General features: G+C 34.6%; 1 protein-coding gene across 1 annotated transcript in view; it reads right to left on the bottom strand.

Annotated features, from left to right (window-relative positions):
• LOC105147216 (uncharacterized) overlaps positions 1-6,390 on the bottom strand; it is a 49,670-nt gene extending 43,280 nt beyond the window's left edge. Inside the window, exons 1-2 of the mRNA XM_011058087.2 lie at positions 5,893-6,390; positions 5,442-5,682 (exon numbers count right to left, since the gene is read on the bottom strand). The gene's annotated coding sequence lies outside the window, so the exon portion shown is untranslated. The remainder of the gene's footprint in view (positions 1-5,441; positions 5,683-5,892) is intronic.
• Positions 6,391-19,620: the final 13,230 nt, after the last annotated feature.

Raw genomic sequence — 19,620 nt, 5'->3', positions numbered from 1 at the left:
AAAGAATAGAAAGAGAAATAGAGGTTATTTAATCAAGTGTTCCTGGTAAAAAGAAAAAAAATGTTTAAAGAAAAAAAATGCGTAGAATAAAAATGACTCAGGGTGTACTAAGCTTGATAATAAAAAAAATCTTAGAAATCCAAGGTAAAAATGAGAGAAATACAAAGTAGAATAGTCATTAGAAGAAAATGGCGAATGAATCCAGTGAAAAAAAAGTACGAGTACAGAGATGTCTCTGAATCAGCCCGTAGAGCCTGCAGTCGCATTAAGTCCGGAAGATTAATCGAGTCATGATTTATATGTATTTCCAGCGAAGGTGCGAAGACGCCCTTTTCGCGTTCTCCAAGACAAAGCCGAACGCACTTCGCACAGACTCACTCGTGCTTTCCGCAGTTTCCTCGAATTTTGAATCTAATTCCTGTCCGACCTCGTAATACGGGTCTCCGAGGTGCCTAGAGGACGCGCGATAAGTTTGCTTTACGATTGTACCAGATGACGTTGAGTCAAGTTCCGTTTAAGCTCCGTTTAATAACAGGCCGTGAGTCGCCCAAGAGCTGCCTCTCGCAAAGATTTTCAGGTCACCCGGTATACACCGTAAAGAGATGTAATAGGTTAAACGTGCAGGATAAGCGAAACGAACGAGGTTAAACGTGGAAATGGAAATTTTCCGGTTACGTCAATATCAATTGGCATTAAATACAATTAATTTCGTTCACTCTTTATTTGATCTTCTGGTCTCTATGTATTATATATATATATATCTGAAAAAAGATTGCAAAATTTGAAATAGTACATATAACTGTGAATCGATATTTTCGACAGACTCGTTACCAGTATCAACGTCATCAACGAGGTGAACAAGAGGTTGGTGGATTTTTCGAATTCACGAGAGAGGTGTTGAAACGTTAACTAGTATTGGTCGAGGTGTGGGAAACTCCAGGTGATAAACATTTTACTGCTCCCGGTGGATGAAGCGGAAGCGAGCTTCTATATTCATGGAAATCTGCGGATCTCGCGTCATAAGGTTTAAATAAATCTATTAAACAAACGTTTATCGTAAAAACGTGCAACATGCATTCCCGTGGAAGAATTTTTCGTAGAATTAAGCAAGAAATACGAGTTCATGAAGAACGACATTCGACGGATGTATACGAGTGCGTTTCTTTGTAACTTTTGACTTCGCGCTTCTCTCCATCCTCCTCTCTTTCTCTCTTTTTCTTTCTCTCCGGGCCCATTCATCCGTTGATGTAACAATTTTTCACCGTGACATTCCCGGCTTAGAGCTATCCCTCGAGAGTTTAACCTGCTCTCGTTTCTCGTTCCTGGCCGAGTGGTCATAGATTACTCACTAAAGCATAGTGTAATCCCAAGTTCTCGTTATTCTGACATAACGCGCCATGCAAAATGCGACAGATCGTGCAGCGAGACAGATCATGAGCGATGGGTTATTTTGATATCTTAATATACCTTTACAACAGTCATATATTTCTGATAGTAAAATAAACTATCGCTATTACTATGACTGCGTAATGATAACTACTGAGAATTATAATTATTATGTCGCTGAGATTGTTTTCACGTGGGCGAAGAAAAAAAATCTAAGTGAAGCAACAGTTATTACAGTTGCCAAACTTAATTGCGTTAACCTACTTAATTTTTGTTTAGCATTTTCCAAGTTTTTTTTGTCTCTTCGGTGCCAGGTATTCTACTCTGACGCGTCTTTTTTCTTTCGGTGATACTTTCATATTTATTCATAGTGTTAAAGAGTTAATATCGATCGCTCTCACAGACAAAGTACTCTGTTCTATCGTGAACTAGTTCAATTGAATAAGTTCAGAGCAATTCCTTGTTGCTGTCGTTGCTGTCACTGTGAATTTTCCCTGCGATCCGCAACTTTTCGGGACCGGCTGACTAGTTCGGGCACGGATTTCTGCACGAACGAGCTAAATCGACTCGACCGGTCTCGCCGGAATTGCTTCGTTCGGAGTCTCGCGGAACCGCTAGTAAAATCCACGACGACAGCATCGATTTTTCGATGGCAGGTCGGAGAGAGTTTAATTAAATCGCGGCGCGGAAACTTGTGGACGAGAGGTGACATCGAAGAAACGTAAAACCCGTAAAAACGTAGATTAACCTCTTCAGCATTGACACTGGACACATCGTAGAAATCGATCTTTGATGCGATTCTCGCGAAAAAATCCGTAGGATTCAGTATTATCAAATAACGAACATTTTAATTACTGAAACAATTTGACTGGGTTAAGTGACGAAAATACAGATACTGGAAATACATAAAATATATTAATACACAAAAAAAATGCTGAAGTATCTAAAAATTTAACTAAATACAGACCTGAAAGTAATTTTGTTAGACCATTAAAATAATTATGTAGAACACTTAAAGTGATTTTTAAACAATGTTACAAAAAGTTTTAACATTTTAGCAACCGGTTTAAGCGTCCTACATAATTATTTTAATGGTGTAAAGAAAATTGTTTTCAGATCCGTATCTAGCTAAATTTTTAGATATTTCAGCAAAACCTTTCTTTCCATGTATTATAGTAAAAATTTAATATAATAAATAAGATAAATGTTCCAGTTAATGGATAGTTAATGGACAACCATATTAGACATAGTACAAAATTTTAAATATTAAATGTTTAATGTACAATTTTAAATAAATTTATTATTTATAAAGTTTAATAACAAATTTATTTGAAATATCATTAAAAACTTAATATTTGAAATGTTTTATCAACAATGTTTTGCCCAACAATTGGTTCATGTCCATTAATTAATATATTTACCTTACATTTCTAGAAAGATGAAGCTGTAATAAATTTAAATTAACAAAAAAGACATTTACGTAGAAAACATTATTTTAGAAAATTCTCTTTGTAAATGTGCTTTACGGAATTAAAGTGATATATTACAGTGAACATACTTAATTCGACATTATAATCTTGGAAAATGAAATATGCGTTAATAGAATTAAAATACCGACGTCGCGAACGTAAACATTGAAAATGACAAAGTATCGCGATTTTTAATCGCTTGACAGCTCGATAAATTGCAACTAACAAGAGCAAATTCTAGGTTCTCCATATTTAATTTCGGAATTATAGTGGCAGTGACATGTCGCGCGAGAAATAAAAGCGTGAAAAAAAACGGGGCAAGTTATGACGTTCGCGCGTCGTATGAGTTTTCGCGTAAAAGTTCGCCGGAACATTTCGCAAGTGTGGCTCGTTGTTACAAACGCGCTTTTTCCGCGCACGTTTATACGGTATGGAAAGTGCGCTCGTTAAATCCCGTTGCCGTTGCTCCGGATGGGGACGCGCGTTCCCTTTTGTAAGTTCGACGAGTAGTTTTGTAACAAGCCGTGCCGCCGTGAGTGCAGTCACGCGCGTGCAAGCTCGTTTCCGGACTTTATAAAACTCCCGCGATAATTATCGTGGCAAATAAACAGTCGGCAGTCGGCACATGCCCGACGTACGGAAGTTAACGTAAACTCGTGAGGGACAATCGCACATGTGAACTCGTATTTAAGCGACAGCAAGGAGCGAACGAGCATGTGCACACGGAAAGCCCTCCGAGAACTTTAATAAGCTAGCTTTTCTCCGAATGGAGAAGAAATTAAAAAACCGAAGAAATGTAAATAAGTACTCTTGAAAAATTTCTAAAATTGGTTATTGCAAATAGCATTAATTAAATTAATGTCAGCTTCGTTAACGCACTTCAAAATCAAGATACTATATTAATAAAATTTCTGGTTTCTGATTTTCTGGAAACTGGACGAATCAGAATTTTCTGATTAAATTTATTACATAGAATTTTAGTTGAGATTACCAGTATTCTCTAGTTGGTATAATATTTCTAGTTATCTCAACTAGAATTCTAGTAGATTTATCTAGAAAATTTTGTTCATTTTCCATCAGAATTGTTATTTAATCCAACCAGAATTATTGTTTAATCCAACCAGAATTATTACTTGATTTAATCATTTTTTTCAATATAGTGTAATCTCTCAGTACTCGATCAACGATGTTGAGTCATTAGTTTTAGCTATAATTGAGGACTGGAATAACATCGATTAATTCGCTAAACGCGCGAAAAGCTTGCGGAAAAAATTTCACTCGTCGATACGCATTTCCCTTGGCCTCGCCACGAGTAATAAAGGCGCTTAACGGAGCCGTACGTATCATATGCAACATCCCCGGTCGACAGTTTGATGTATGGGACCGTAGCGATGCGCACGCGGGCGACACGAGCAAAAAGTCTCTCCACGCTGTAATCCCTCTTCGTTCCCCGGGAAATCTCATTACGGAAAAGTTTGAGGCAAGGCTCTCCGCGTCGCGTCGTGTCGCATCGCATCGTGTTGCACGGGGTGAATGGAGAATCACCCTCTAACGTACAGGAGTTGTCTAGGAGTGCGTGGAAATAGCGAATGCAGAAAGAGAGAATGAGAGAGAATATTCTTGTAACCATTGTCGGGCAAGCAACTTCCGCGATATCTCTTCAAGAGAGATGCCATGGTGAATTTAAACTTGTTGCGACCCTTACAGCAACGAGACTCTTGCCTTATTAAATTTAAAATTTCTTGGATTGGTAGTATGATTCATTCATAAGTTTTTTTTCCAGGATAATAATAAGCGACTTTACTCTTAAGATTTCTGTGTAATCTTCTACCGTGTCGGAGATAACTTTTCGTGGTATTTTGAAAACGTTGGTACATTTCAACTTCTTGCGGCCTTAAATAATTATATGGTCGAAATTATTTTTTCTTTTTTGGGAAAGTTAGTATATAAATCTAAAATATTTAAAGTATGTAAATGAAAATGTTATTTATTTATGAATGATTTGCTTACTTGATGATAAGAAAATTAATGAATTGAAAGTTAATTTTTAAATTTATAAGAAAGAATAAAATATGTATTTCTATAAATTTTATATTGTATAAAAGATTGAGGTTGCAGTATTTTACCTTCAATCAAATGTATAAAACATTTATACGCTACAGTGCAATAATGTGTTTTGTATGTTTAATTGAATATACTATGCAACCTCAGTTTTTATATAATTTAAAAATTTCTATTATCCAAATTATCCCGATTTATCCTACAAATAATTTTTACAGACATTTCTAAAAAAATTACTGAAGATTATGTATGATGTATACACAAATAATTTTGTATCATTTTAGTTTCATGAGATAAAAATTTACAAATTTTAAAATAACAAAAATATTTTTCTTGTAATGTTAAAATAGTTTTTATTTCTAAGAGAATGTTCAGAATTATTAATGCTGCATCCAATTTGGATAATTCAAAAGAGTTCTTAAACTTTCTTAAACTCCTGAAACCGATTATATATACATAATCGCCCAGTGATTCTTTTATCTTTTAACCCGAATAATAAAACAATAAAATTCCTCGGAAACGCACCTTTATTGAGCTGATTCTTCGATCAAAGTCGAAATCGTCGAATCCAAAAGTGAGCGTTCTTTGTTACTCCGGTTTGTATTGAAGCTGCTGCAACTTTGAAGGCAGGAAAGCCGACTGGCGTACACTACGTGTAACTAGGGCCGCCGGATATTACATCCCGAATTTCCGGCGGTCTTAATTTTCCTTCCACGCGCTCGAAACATCCTCCCTTCCATATATCTTAGAAAGGATCGCGAAGCATCTGTCGAAGGAGCAGGAGAAGTAGTACTATCAGATAACTGACACGAGTAAGACGACAAGAGATAATAAGAGAGAGAAAGAGAGAGAGAGAGAGAGAGAGAAAAGGAGAATAGTAAGGGAACGAAGAGACTCTATTATCCGATAGAATTGGCCGTTCCTTCAAGACGATAAGAGTTTGAACGATAAGAGGAAGGAGGGAAGTCGCACACACAACACCGGGTGGACCGGGTGGACGTAGGTCGCGTGTTTCAGTCGACGTGCGGACGCGGACTAAAGCTCTCGACGGACGGACGGGCGCTCGTCGTCGCGTCGCGTCGGCTCGCGCGACGGCGAGAAGCGGCGGCGCTTCCTCTTCCCTCGTGGTCGTCGCCCGTACGGCGCAGGGCTGACTGAGGGAGGCCGTGGCGCCGAGCGTCGCGACGCATCGTATCGCACCGCGCCGCACCGCGCCGCCGGAGCCAACCCTCGGACCTGCGTTCGTTCGTGTGTGCCTGAGCCGTGCCGATCTCACACTCTCTCGCCGAAAAATTTACGTCTGTAAAAGATAATCATTTCGTTAAAGAAGAATTCATGAGTGTTCTAGAAGAGTACGATTTAAAATCATGTCAATATTACAACCGAGCGATAAATATTCAATGAATATTTCATAGTCAATTCATAAAAAGCACGTTTGAATTTTTAAATTAATTATTTGCGAATGTATATTTTGAAAAATTAAAAAGAAAATAACAATAATGATCTTCTGATGGTTATTTATTATCTGATATTGCAGTATTTTAATATTGTTTCAAAACGTATGAGACACTTTATGTAATGAAAATATAAATAACCAATGAGTTTACACATTGCAGATATTATTTTTGTTTGGTTATGTAAAATAATTATTTTAGTTTTTGTGAGAACGTAATATATTCTCAGTCTCTATTTTTAATTAAATTTTTAATCAATTTTATTGCATTATTATACTACCTTTTAATAATTAACTGTTATATAGTGACAAATTATAAAGAGATTGCTGGTTTCAGCTTGTAATTATTCGCCGCTGATTTTATCAATTTAATATTACATTTTAATTTTAATTTTGTATTCTATAATCGAAATCGCTCCCAATGGTCCATATAAAAGACAAATACAACATTTCTGATAATACAAATATATATTTAAAAAATTTTTCTGTAACTTTTTAACTCTATGGTTTTTTAATATTAAAAGTGTAGATATTTTTTATATTTTTAATTATGTTATTAATTTTATTCAATATTACTTTTATATTATTCATTATATTTTTAATTAAACTCTGAAAATGCATTTTTCTCTGTGGATCCCGAGAGAGAGAGAGAGAGAGAGAGAGAGAGAGAGAGAGAGAATTTATGAGCAAAACAAATAGCTTTTTAAAATCTCTGTATTCGAAATCTACGCTCTTATGAACAGAAATTAATTAGAAAGAAGAATTACTATGAAATAATACGAAAAGGATGGACGAACGCGAGTGTCTAATTTAAAATCCCATTTACCTACTGTTATTATAACGTCGCATAACCACCATCCGCCGTCGCATTAACTACTGTATCATACTTCATGGTAAGAATGACAATCCACGGGATCTCCTGCAGGATCACGATGCTGCAATTGCCAAGATACCAGCCACAATTCGCGTGGCTCGAAAGGTATATTAATAAGCGGTACCCAGGACAGGAAGCAGCGTCTCCTTCTCCACTTTCCTTTCCACTCTTTGTGCTTCTATCTCACCACCGCTTTTTCCCCGTTCCACCCTCTGTGTACCGTATACGTGTCTTGACGGTATTCTTCTCCGGGACCCAGAATATTCCACCATTCCTCTCGCTTCCTCAATTCTCTCCGACTTCTCTCTTATTTTCTGGAAAGGAAAACGAGCACGAGAGTTGGGCATACCGTGTCGGCAAGCATCGTCTCTACGAGTCACTTCTTTGATATCTATCTATCGTTTGTTCGTCTCTTTTACTTTTTTGTTTCTCTCTTTTTCTTTCTTTTTCATTCGTATCGTTACTCTCGTTTATATCTTATATTTTGCTCTTGGGTGCTCGACGTTAAAACGGACGTCTAACTTTGAGTCGCCGAGATGTCGGAAAACACGTCCGACCATTTTTACGTCCATCACGATCTCGTAACCCATTTGAAATATCAAACGTATCTGAAAACGACGTCGCTCTATATTTCCCCCATAAAGTGCAAAAATTTCCTTATAAAGAGTGGAAATAAAAAGTAGGAGAAATTTTGACATGACGCAAAATGATGAGACTTTCTTGTTTCCGATCGTAAATCGTATCGAATGGGAACAGAGGTTTTCGAACGAAAAATAGAGTGCATAGTAAGGTGGAAACTTTCTGCTGCTTTTTTTCTATTATATTTCTTCCGATAATGATGATTTTTGTATTACCGATGCGCCATCGTCTAATTTGAATGCTGTCGATTAATCGACAGGAAATCTTGGCTGACGACAATTATTGACATTATATTGCTTGCGACATGGACGCATTTTGATCCCTGGTGGTTTGTCCCGACCGCTGGACATGTGTATCTCTTATGCACGGAAACACGATACGTGAGCCGCGTGGAGATGCCAAGGGGCTTTCGAAGTAACCGGAAGAATGAATATTTCAGGAGATAGGTCGTGAGGCGCGAGTATCTCATTTTTTCGCGCGACCGCGAGACGCGAACTGGGACGATCGGACCATTTGTTTTAAGAATTGATCGTCCTTTGCCGGTCATCGACATCCTGGAGAAGGACTTCGCAACGAGTGATGTATTCCATGATGGAATACGTGAAATTTCCGCCTCGCGAGAAGATGATTATTTAATGTACCGAAAAGTACGTGGAAAATTGAGAAAGAAAAATAAGATGACGAATTATTAATTTTTCTAAGCTCATAACAGATGACGAGTTGAATTCATTAAAGGCTTTAGATAATAACAAATCATCTTTTGTAGTTTGATTTTAATATATCTACAAAAGTAAATAATATAGTAATAAATATGTTTTAGATACACATATATATAATTTTTTAATTTATGAGAGATGATGTAATTATAGCAAATACTTTCACTTTTTTTATAAAATCATAATATAGCTGTAAAAAATGTATCAAATAACATACTAATATTTTTCATTTTTCGTATTATAACATTTTTATTAAATGAATAAATAAGTACAATGACTGAGGGTAAGATGCTTTTCAGTGATGAGCAAGATGACGAGATATTTGTGTGCAGGTTATATTTGTCAATATAAATAACTATGTTAAATCTGTTCTTCATTATTGGTTATTTATGTAAGTAAATCTTATCATATGTAATTTATTAATCTTCTTTATTTTTATTTTTCTTTAATTGCGTTTTTATATCATAATACCAAAATAATATAACGAGTGTTTATTAATAATATAACAAGTGTTTATTATGATGAAATAAATCTTTTTAATCGTAAAAAAGTACATTTTTAACTTAACTTTTTGTAATCTTATCCACTACTGAAAATCATCTTATTCACATAAGGGCAAGATGAAATTAATACGTCTTTAATAAATATTATATAAATTTCAATTTATTTAACAGTTTTTAATTTTTATAAATGATGACTAAGGCTTTAGTGAATTTGAAAAAATACACCATTCTTTTTACGCCATCACAGAAGTTAGAAAAAGTCAACAAACCTTAAGATCTTCATGTTACTCTCCATTTTCTTACGCATAGACTTACATAATAATAAGAATAGACTACACATTTCTGAAATTGTCATTTTGATTTAGAAAGAATGAGATAACTTGAATCATATCGTTCTTTTTCTCTTTTTCTTTATAAAATATCAAATTGAAAAAAGATGCTAATAAGATTCTTTTTAACAAGACAGATGCTAAGATCAGGGAATGTGCAGTCTATATTTATTACATCTAGAATTGTACGCATCTCTCTTCATTTTTTTTTTCAAAGTTAATCTTGCATTTTCGAGTTTTGACGTAAATTAGTCGCGCTCGATTCTAATGCGGACGAGATCCTTCGTCTTTGTATCACGAGTTCGTGAATCGGATTAGGACGAACTCGAAAGATTTGAGAGATGATATTGTTGGCAGCCGACAGAGAGAAGCGGAAGCTAGACCGGATATAGAGCTCCGTGGCGGGCCATCGTGCACGCACGCACATTGGCTCGTACATACACGTTACACAATGCCACGCACTGTGCAGCTTTATGCCCTTCATCCTCTTTGTCCGCTTTTATTCTTGCTCCCTATGATACGAAGTGAATTAGAGTGTCCGGAGCAAGTGCTCGAATTGCATTTCCAGCAATACCAGGAGATCGCTATCATCGCTGTTCAAAAGTTACTGTCGATTTGTGCTCGTATCACGGTTGAGAAAATAAACTAAAGTATATTGTTAAGATGATATTTCGACGATACAATCCGTTGTCAACCAGTGGCAGCCACATCGAACTTCGATACACTTACGTCGCAAAAAACGAATAGTTCACCGAGATTTGATCTTCCATTATATGTTTCTAAAATTTTATCTTAAAAAATTTCTCTTGTTTTTTTCTACAATTAATCGGATCTTAGTGCGTCTTCCGTTCCTATAATGGGACAATTCCTGAAGAATAAATAGAAACATTGATTTATTTTAATTTACTCTATCGACAGATCTTTGAAAAAAGAGAGACGCGAATAACGATAATATATATAATTAAATAAATGTTTATTAAACTTAATCAGCGTAACATATTCATTAATTAACATTAATGTGGTTTTACATGTAATACTAGATGGAAGTACAGCGAGTGCGCAGAAGCAAATAGACCACGACGATGTAATATTGATCGTTAGTTAACGGTGTAAACATTATTTATAATGATTATCATAACAACTACGAAAGAGTATAATATATTGTGAGATTACTAATAACTGATCATTTAATTGATAACAGAATTAATAACGTGATATGAAAAGGAAGTGTATGCTAATTGTCACTGCAGTCCGCCGATAATTTATTATACTAACGTCTCATCGATAATATTTATTATTTAAAAAAATTTTTATTACACGAGAGAGAATAATAATAATTTACGTGAAAATTAATAAAATGACTAAAATATTTTTAATAATGTATGTACATCCATATTTCTTTAATTAATCATTATCAATAGAATTAGTTTATTCAGTTAGAACTAATGCCTGGTTTATGCTTCGGTGCTTAACACTCTTAACCATAAAATCCTAAAATTCAGCCAATGAAATACAGATTTCAATTAGAACTAATTAGAACTGGCAGCTTTATTGGCGGAATTTTAGGATTTTAAGATTTTAGGATTTTAGGATTAAGACCAAACATAAACCAAGCATAAATTAATTGATTCTGTTCTAATTATATGATTTTAATCTCAAAACATGTATAAGTTTTCTTCAGCATCAACTAAAGTTGATTAAACTTTGACGATAGCGAGCTGTAAATGGCGTAGCAATTAATTCTCACGCAATTTTTCGTTCTTATGCACTCGGCACTGCAATTTCTTGCAACGTAATATGCACACCGCATGCACTATCTATCATTTTTATTACGAGTACTTCTGGTGTATCCTCCTTCACATTTACGTATGTACGTACTCGGCAGATGCAGGAGAATCTAACTTTTTTGCAACACTAGCGAACAAAACTCCTCGCTGTCGTGACTTTTTTCCCTCCCGTTAACGTTATTAGTGCGTTTCGAGTTCGCGAGATACAACGGCTGAGCGAACACAGAGTTGCCTCAACCATTTGAAATTAAATGGCCTAGAGCCATTCAACATCGGCTTTTAAAATGTTCGCGCAAAAGTTCAGTCCGCTGAAAAAGAGTTTATTTAATTCAGACCCACACATACACACGCACCATTTTTTTTTATTATTGCAATTGTACTATCGTATGCAATGTTATTAATGAATAAAAATTTCTTCTTCTCTTTTAAGATTTAATCAAAGGATTTATAATTTTCTTGCCTGATTTCTTTTGTATAGAACAACTTGTTGGACTTTTTACATAATCAATTAATTGCAATTAAATTATAACAGGTAATCCTTAGAGTCTGCTGAAAATTTACTAGACATTAATTTTAAGTTAGATTTACAAGGGGACTATACGAAGTGTTAAATTTTGATATTAATAAAACTCCGTACACATGCAAGTTGCATAAAAAGATGAATTTAGAAAATTTCAGTTGCGGCGGAAAATAGTTTGAGGAGTGAAATCACCCTTTATAAGTAACGCAAGTTTTAACTTTTTTCGTTATGTTTGAAAAACTATTCAACATATCAAAAAAATGTTTCATCCAAAACTTTTACGATAAAATTGCCTCTGTTTATCCACGTCAATATTTTTAAAAAATAAAAAAATTTTTGATAAAAAAATTGTTTATTAAAAATATTATTGTTGTAAATGAATAGAGGTAATTTTATTATAAAGCTTTTTTGTGTAAAACATTTTTTAATATTTTGAATAGAGATATAACGAAAAAAATTAAAAATCACTTTATCACATATAAGGGATTTTATCCTTTCAAACCGTTTTTTCGCCTCAATGGACATTTTCTAAATTCATCTTTTTATATAATTTATATGTAGGTATACAAAGTTTCGTTAAAATCAGAATTTATCATTTTGTGTGGTTCCCTTGTTAGTCTGCTAAATGAAATTTGTCTAAAATATCGTTATTAAACGATGCTCATACAGCTCAGACGCGCATTAAAATTAACATAAAATGAGCAGGAATACTACATTCGCAATCTAAGGGTTCAAGCGATTCTGTATGCGAGTATATTCCCGTCGCATGTTTCTAACTTTAGAACTCTCGGGGACATCGGACTCGCGCGTTTGCATACGAATGTGTCGCATACCCGCAGCTAACGATGTCGCACTCGTACTCTTTAATTTCGTTCGCAAAGGAGAAGATTTGTTAACGTCTTGGTATATATTCGGATCGCCGACATATTCAGAGAGCATTGCCCTTTAAAAAAAAAAGATCCAGGAAAGATTTTCTTTGAATATGTTTATGTACAAGTGTATGCTTATGTACATGCATTTGATAAAATAAAAATGTTTTGTATGATAAAGGCTTAGCTTCTCTTAATATTTTAGTGCCATTTAATAAATTAAATACTTATTAAGATAAATTAATAATAACAATTATTCTTATAGATATAAGATTTAACTACAAAATTTATGAATTTATGAAAAATATTATCAAATTTTTTGTTATTTGTACGAAGTAATGTAATAAACTTTCGTAATTTTAATGGGCTGATGTTGTTTCGCAAAGAACTAGAGAGAAATTACTCTGACAAGAGTACAATTGTGATAAAAAGACAAAGGGATACGTAAACGCAGCTATTCTCAGTGTGAAAACAGACACGAGTGACTGCGCGGAAACAAGAATCAAAACGATTCTTGCAGCACACACAAGAACAAGCAAGTTGCGTTACATGTTGAATGTATAATACATGATACCACTTCATCAAATGGATGCATGTGGTTGCGATATATGTAGGAAAAAAACGATGCATATCAACGTTACAAAAGTTTTCAAATTTTTTTGTATTGGTTTAAACGTACGTCAGTCGCTTGTGAAATCAGAAAAGTAATCTTCCAGCGGTTACACGCATAGAGAACACTAAAATTGATCGACATTGACTGAAACTATTTGTCGATTTGTTCTTATTTTTTTAAAAATATTTTTTTGTGTTTAGTGTTTTTCCAAATTTAAGATTCAAAATATATATTATAAAAGCAGAGAAAGAAATATATATATATTAGGTGTTGGAATTAATTCGTAGCGTTTTTTAATGAAAGAATGTTATTTATTTCACATGAGCATTAAAAAATACATTAATGAAAGTACTTCCCATCACTTGTAAAACGCTGCGAATTAATTCCAACACCTAATATATATATATCGTTTCCTTACTCTTAAATGACACTACAAAACGTAATCTTCGAATCATTATCATTTATGCATGATTTAAATAATCACTATCCTATCAAGCAAATGAAATAACTCACGTAAATGAATTAACTCCATAAAAACTTAAAAATCATCACATAATAACTAAAACAAAATAATCTTTCAGGAATTGCGAAGCGAAAATGACAAAAATGACATTTCATTCTGTTAAAAATATATATTTTTCGTCGATAATATTTGTGTAATTAGTCAATAACTTTCTTTCAAATTGGTAAATAATTATATATGTATATAAATTATACATTTGCAATTTTAATTATGAAAATTCAAAAGCTAAACTAAATATATTTTCCTGAAGACATTTTCAGTATATATTTTGTGCATCAGACGACCGCTCGTAAAGTGCAAAGTGGCACGACCGCTGGAAAGTTAATTGCGACGAGCATCGCACCTCAAAGCAGTGTTTTGCAACGCCCGTGAAGCCTCTCTCGACGGAGATCAGTGTTGCTCCCTTTGATTTATGAAAGCGATTTCGTGCGCATTAACTAATCTAGTCGAATTTGTCGATCAGTATTGCCGTTCTCTCTATCTTCTACATCCTCTTTTTCTCTCCAGTTAATTCTCAAACGAAATTGGCGCGAACAAGTTCCCAATCTCCAGTTTCCTTCAATTCGAACGCTGATTAAAAAGACGTACTGTTGTTGAAAAAGTTCCAATGTCTTGTTATATAAGCGATTCGCAAACGTAAAGCGTCAAACTTTGACGCGCACAACTTGAATTATCTACAAGCGTTTAAATTCCATCAGTTTCCTTTCTCTCTTTTTACGATCTCGTGCAATCAATTTACGAGTCTCACTTCTTGGATAACGGCTAGTGCATTGGACCTGTTAGGCAATAAAGGACTATACGTCAAATAGCTTCAAGCATTTCGCAATAAAGATTGAATCGAACTCCGAAATTACTCCAAATTCTTTGTACGATGAAGATTATCTCGCAAATGTATTTTATTTTAAAAAGAAACTTGGAACTTAAATATTAAAAACTTCAGGAATATTAAATATTTTATATTTTTATTTTTTTTTTATTTTTCCGTATTGTTATTATACACATATATTATATTTAATACGTCACGAATTTCATGTCTCATTTTTTTCTCTTCAAGAGATGATTAAAAATCTAGTAATTACATGATTAATGAAAAATAAACTTTTTATATTAAAAAGGTATAAAGTTTTCGTCGCATGATAAATCGTGATTGGCTTGACGTTCTATCCGCGCATTGATCAATTTAATTAAAGCTTCCATTAACATTCGCTTTATAGATTAGTCAGATCGAGGGGCGCGATGTCATCTTAATCACCTCAATTGCAAACTTTGGCGACCCACGTAGCGAAAGTTGTCGTACGTGATCGATGGGGATTCGATGTAAGGAACATGTAGCGCTTTCACGATATTTCCCACGATACATAGGTACGGTTTCTCCAAGCATTCCGCTTGTCCGAAGTCGCAGCCATGTGCTGCTTCTGCTTGTGCAAAATATCTTCCGGAATAAAAGTACACGTCTCGCGCGCGTTCCCGACTTTCGTGTCCGATCATCCGCATCTCCGAGACATTCGACATTTTTCTCGATACTCTCACGTCGAAATCGTTGACATGTCGTACCGACACGATTCGTCCATTTGCAATCTTTCACGGGGAATTATAATATCAAATTGACAACAACTGTGATGAGATATTAAGATATTCATCAGCAATAATATAGGACTTGACCGAGAAGAGAACTGTTGACAATTCCGAATGAATTGAGTTAATTCTACCTTAATAGAGCGAAATTGATTTGTTAGAACAATAATTATAATAACAATAATTAATATAACAATAATTTGAAATTGTATAGCAGAGTTTTTTTAAACAATTCTTTTTTACTCATTTAATTAATTGGAGAATCTGTAAAAGATCAAGAATAATACAATTGTATGTACAAAAAACTTGTGAAACTGTTTTTTTCTGAAGTGACAAATACATGATACATACTTTTTCTTTCATCTTGTATTGTCGATTCTTGTAACTTGGCAGCAACAAAAAATCTAGAGATCAAATTAATTGAAAATAAGTTTATACATCTATACGAGAATAAGAAGAATGTATAAAATTGGTTGAAGGTGATCGAAGGTAATCGAAAGTTACATCGAGACTTGTGAAGAGACTACTATGAAAAGAGAAAGACAAGAACAAAGGGAGGAAAACGGAATGGAGAGGGTTCGGGTTACGCCGAAAGCAACGAGTTGTCCCGCACTTTCCTATCTGTCTGTCTGCAGTTCCTTTTCTCTACTAACGTCTGTTCACGTACATACATATGTATGTACGTATACGGACACATGAATGTAAATAAGCCGTCTACGCGATGCCTGTGTGTACAGTGTACGTTATTTATGGTCGCGAACGTCTACGTTCCGACCAAGCTATTATTCTCTCTCTCTCTCTCTCTCTCTCTCTCTCTCTCTCTCTCTCTCTCTCTCTCTCTTTTTACTTACTTAGGTTACTCCCTTTAAAGGGTGATCCTATCCCCCCTTCTGTTGAAGGATCACCCTTTAAAGCAAGACTGGGTAACCAGATGGCTTTCGTACAATATGTCGAAACCCGATGTCGACGCAAAGAAGTTTGTTTATCTTAACATTTTCGTTTCTGCACCGTCACGTAGATCATTGGAAAAGGAGAAGAGAGTATCCTGTAAGACGTGAATTTCATAAAGGAAACGCTTTTACGCGTGCTTACATTAATATCGATTTTATACATATCCCAATATTTCGAGTACAAACACCCGCGGATGATAGCGAACACTTTACCCGCATAATATAATGTATCTATTAGATGATGCTAACTTCCAGGAGGTATATCAAACTTGCTGAAATTATCATTAATCTCGGAGTAATTACGCTGTTTTATACATTACGCTGAAGGACTTAGAGTTTCTTAAGACTTCCTGATTTATAGCGTATTAAAATTCATACTTGTATTAGAGCGAGAACATTTATTACAGCTTATTAGAATGTCCTATACAATGACTGGAGCTTATAAATAATATAGATTCGTCAATTTTGTATCAATTGAAATTTATCGTGCATTCATCTCGTATATAAACAACAATAAATGTTATTAGACTATGTATAAATGCGTATCTAATATAATATTAAGTAATGAAAGTCTCATCGGTCTGAGGTGGATCTTAGTGCTTAAATAATCTTTCGGTATGAATTAATATTACATTTGTGTGTATATATATATATATATATATTTCCGTTCTGTAAATTGCGCGCCCAGATAATCTTCGCATATAATTTAATTATCAATACAATTGAATTGAACGTTTTTCTTAATACCGTACAGGTTTTCTTCTTTTTGAATGATTTGTAGCCTAAGATTTGTCTTCATCTTCTGTAAAACTATTCTTTCGAAACCAGCTCCGTAAACACGTAACCGCGCTACGACCACGCTTTCGTGGCCATTAACGATGGATACTATGCCGCCGGTGTAAGGAGCATTAGGTCCATTCTCCCTTCGGCACGCATACGTGCCTGGGTACTTCCGCGTCGTCCCCGCTCCATTCATGCGGGCCCTCCGACGCGATCCGGGTCCTTCCGAGGCCGAGCAGTGCAAATTGCTATCATCTCGATCGTCCGGCGGCACGTACAGGAAGGAGGGTGCCTCAGATATATATTCTCCCTTGATTATTTGAAACAGCATACCGTACAGCTAGACGGGATCATTGAACGGCCAGTGACGCGTTTCGAGGTCAAAGGTCTTCGTAGTGCCTTTAATCATCGGATATCACCTTTGCGAAATTGTCCAATTCTATTTTCGGTAATTAAAAATTGATTCGTTAAATTTGTTGATGAAGATTGAACTTTTATAGAAATAATGAGTTTTGATTCTTATGTATTTTAGCATATTGTTATTTAATCACAGACGGAATTTAGTGCGATTGAATACGGTTGAATGCTGGAAACCCTAAACTCTCGCTTGAACGTGCAGTTGCGAACGCTGTACGTTCATCATGCTCGATTGAATTTCGCCCCGCAACAATCCGATCCATTGTCAATGACAAATAGCCAGCCTCCTATTGTTCTATCGCTAAAGCTGTCACTCTCCGTCTATCCATTGTCGCTTGTTCTTAATTGAAATGAACCTACTAACCCGTCGCGGGTGCTATTGTCGCTCGTTTCCACTGTCGTTTACCTTGAATCATTCAACGTGTTCTTCGGGAATGAATCTAATGAATGAAACCTGTCAAGTAACTCCTTACTGTTTGGATTGATAAATTCTCGCATTCTCATGCTTATCGTTATTAACGTTTGCTGTAGTACAATATAAATTATGCACACATTTCTTATATCTTATCATTTATTAAAGTAATATGTTATTCAAAATATGTAATCAGAATTGCTATTCCGACAATTTCTATTTCTTGTGATTTCTATTTCATAGAAATATTTTTGATGAAAATATTCAGTTTACAATCGTGCTATCGGATTTGATAGCAAATATGTACTGTTAATACAACACGTTTAACACGTTATCGATGAATGACGCGACGAATCGTCGTCATATTTACTAAATTATCGTCGTAAATCACCTGTTGCCGCGTCCTGGATCAATTACATACGAGCGACAAGTTGTGTGATAGCGAATGGCATTAGGCCATAAAATCCGTCGCAGTGTCAGCAATTTTTGGAGACGCTCGTTATTCCAGACCCGTGCTCGTTTTACGATAATTGATAGCAACGTAATGTCTGGCACACCGATATAGATGCGCCATTGATTACACTATCAATATTGAATTGGCTTTCTTTTAGTTTCTGAGCAATAAATTTGCAAGAATAAAGATATAATGGAATATTTTATAATATAATATTATTTAATTTTTGTTTCGATTGTTAATATACCTATCTTATTTTTTTAATTTTTTATTTTTTTCAATTTTAATTCTTGTTTTCAATCTTTTCTTTCTTTTCTTTCAGTTTTTTAATTAAATATATTTCTGTATTTTTTAGCTAAAAATAAAAGTTGCTTTAAAAAATAGAAATTCTTCCAAAATTTTATTTTTGCAATACAAAACTATTTTTATTTTTAGTTTTCTGTAATCATTTTTTACTGGATGTGCCTCGCATATTCAAGTTTTGTTTGCGTCGATCACGTTCCTGTTTCGATTGGTCAATGGGTAGCGCTTTGGCATCGCGTCAGACGAGAGGAGGATGAGAAACGCCGATAGAGATCGCATTTGTATCACGATCGAGGTGTTAGGTGACAATTGTTTCGGTTGCGACCAGCACGTTTCTAATCGTATTCGTAATTCGAATAACGGGGACGATGCGTTCGACATCCCTAAATTCTGATGCAGTCAGAATACAACACTTGTCGATTTGGTTCCTGCAGTGAGGTACCCAAAAGCAAAACATTTCTAACAAACATTTTCTAATAATTTCCTTATCTTTCTCTAATCTTTGTACTATTTCTTTTTACGGCTCGATAAGAATTTACAAAAATTCAAATTAATTAATTTTACATAATAATATTTTTTGCAACATATTATTTACAATCCTTAAGATGTTTATTAATATTAAATATTAAATTGTTATCAATGTAATTTATAATATTACTATCCCAGCTTCGATTTAGAACTATGTTCAAGACAAATAATCGGCGCACAGTCAGCTTGAATTGGAAATTATATAAATTCACAAGAAATATTATTAAGCGCGAAAAATTACTTTGACCGAATATTGCCACTCATGCGTGTTCAATTAATTTTATCGCATTAATTTTTTATTTTTCTCTCTTAACGTTATTTACTTGTTGTGTTAATAGCAACCTATACTTTTAAGCGGCTTAATTTAGCATTAAAAGCGATTTCTCAATTAAATATAAAAGCTTCTACAAACTCCATGAAACTCGTCACAACTGGGACACCCTGTATATTTACAGGCCG

Source organism: Acromyrmex echinatior, chromosome 9 (assembly GCF_024713525.1).
Source record: "Acromyrmex echinatior isolate Ae372 chromosome 9, ASM2471352v2, whole genome shotgun sequence".
NCBI classification, from domain to species: Eukaryota; Metazoa; Arthropoda; class Insecta; order Hymenoptera; family Formicidae; genus Acromyrmex; species Acromyrmex echinatior.
This window is presented reverse-complemented; position numbering and strand designations above follow the sequence as displayed.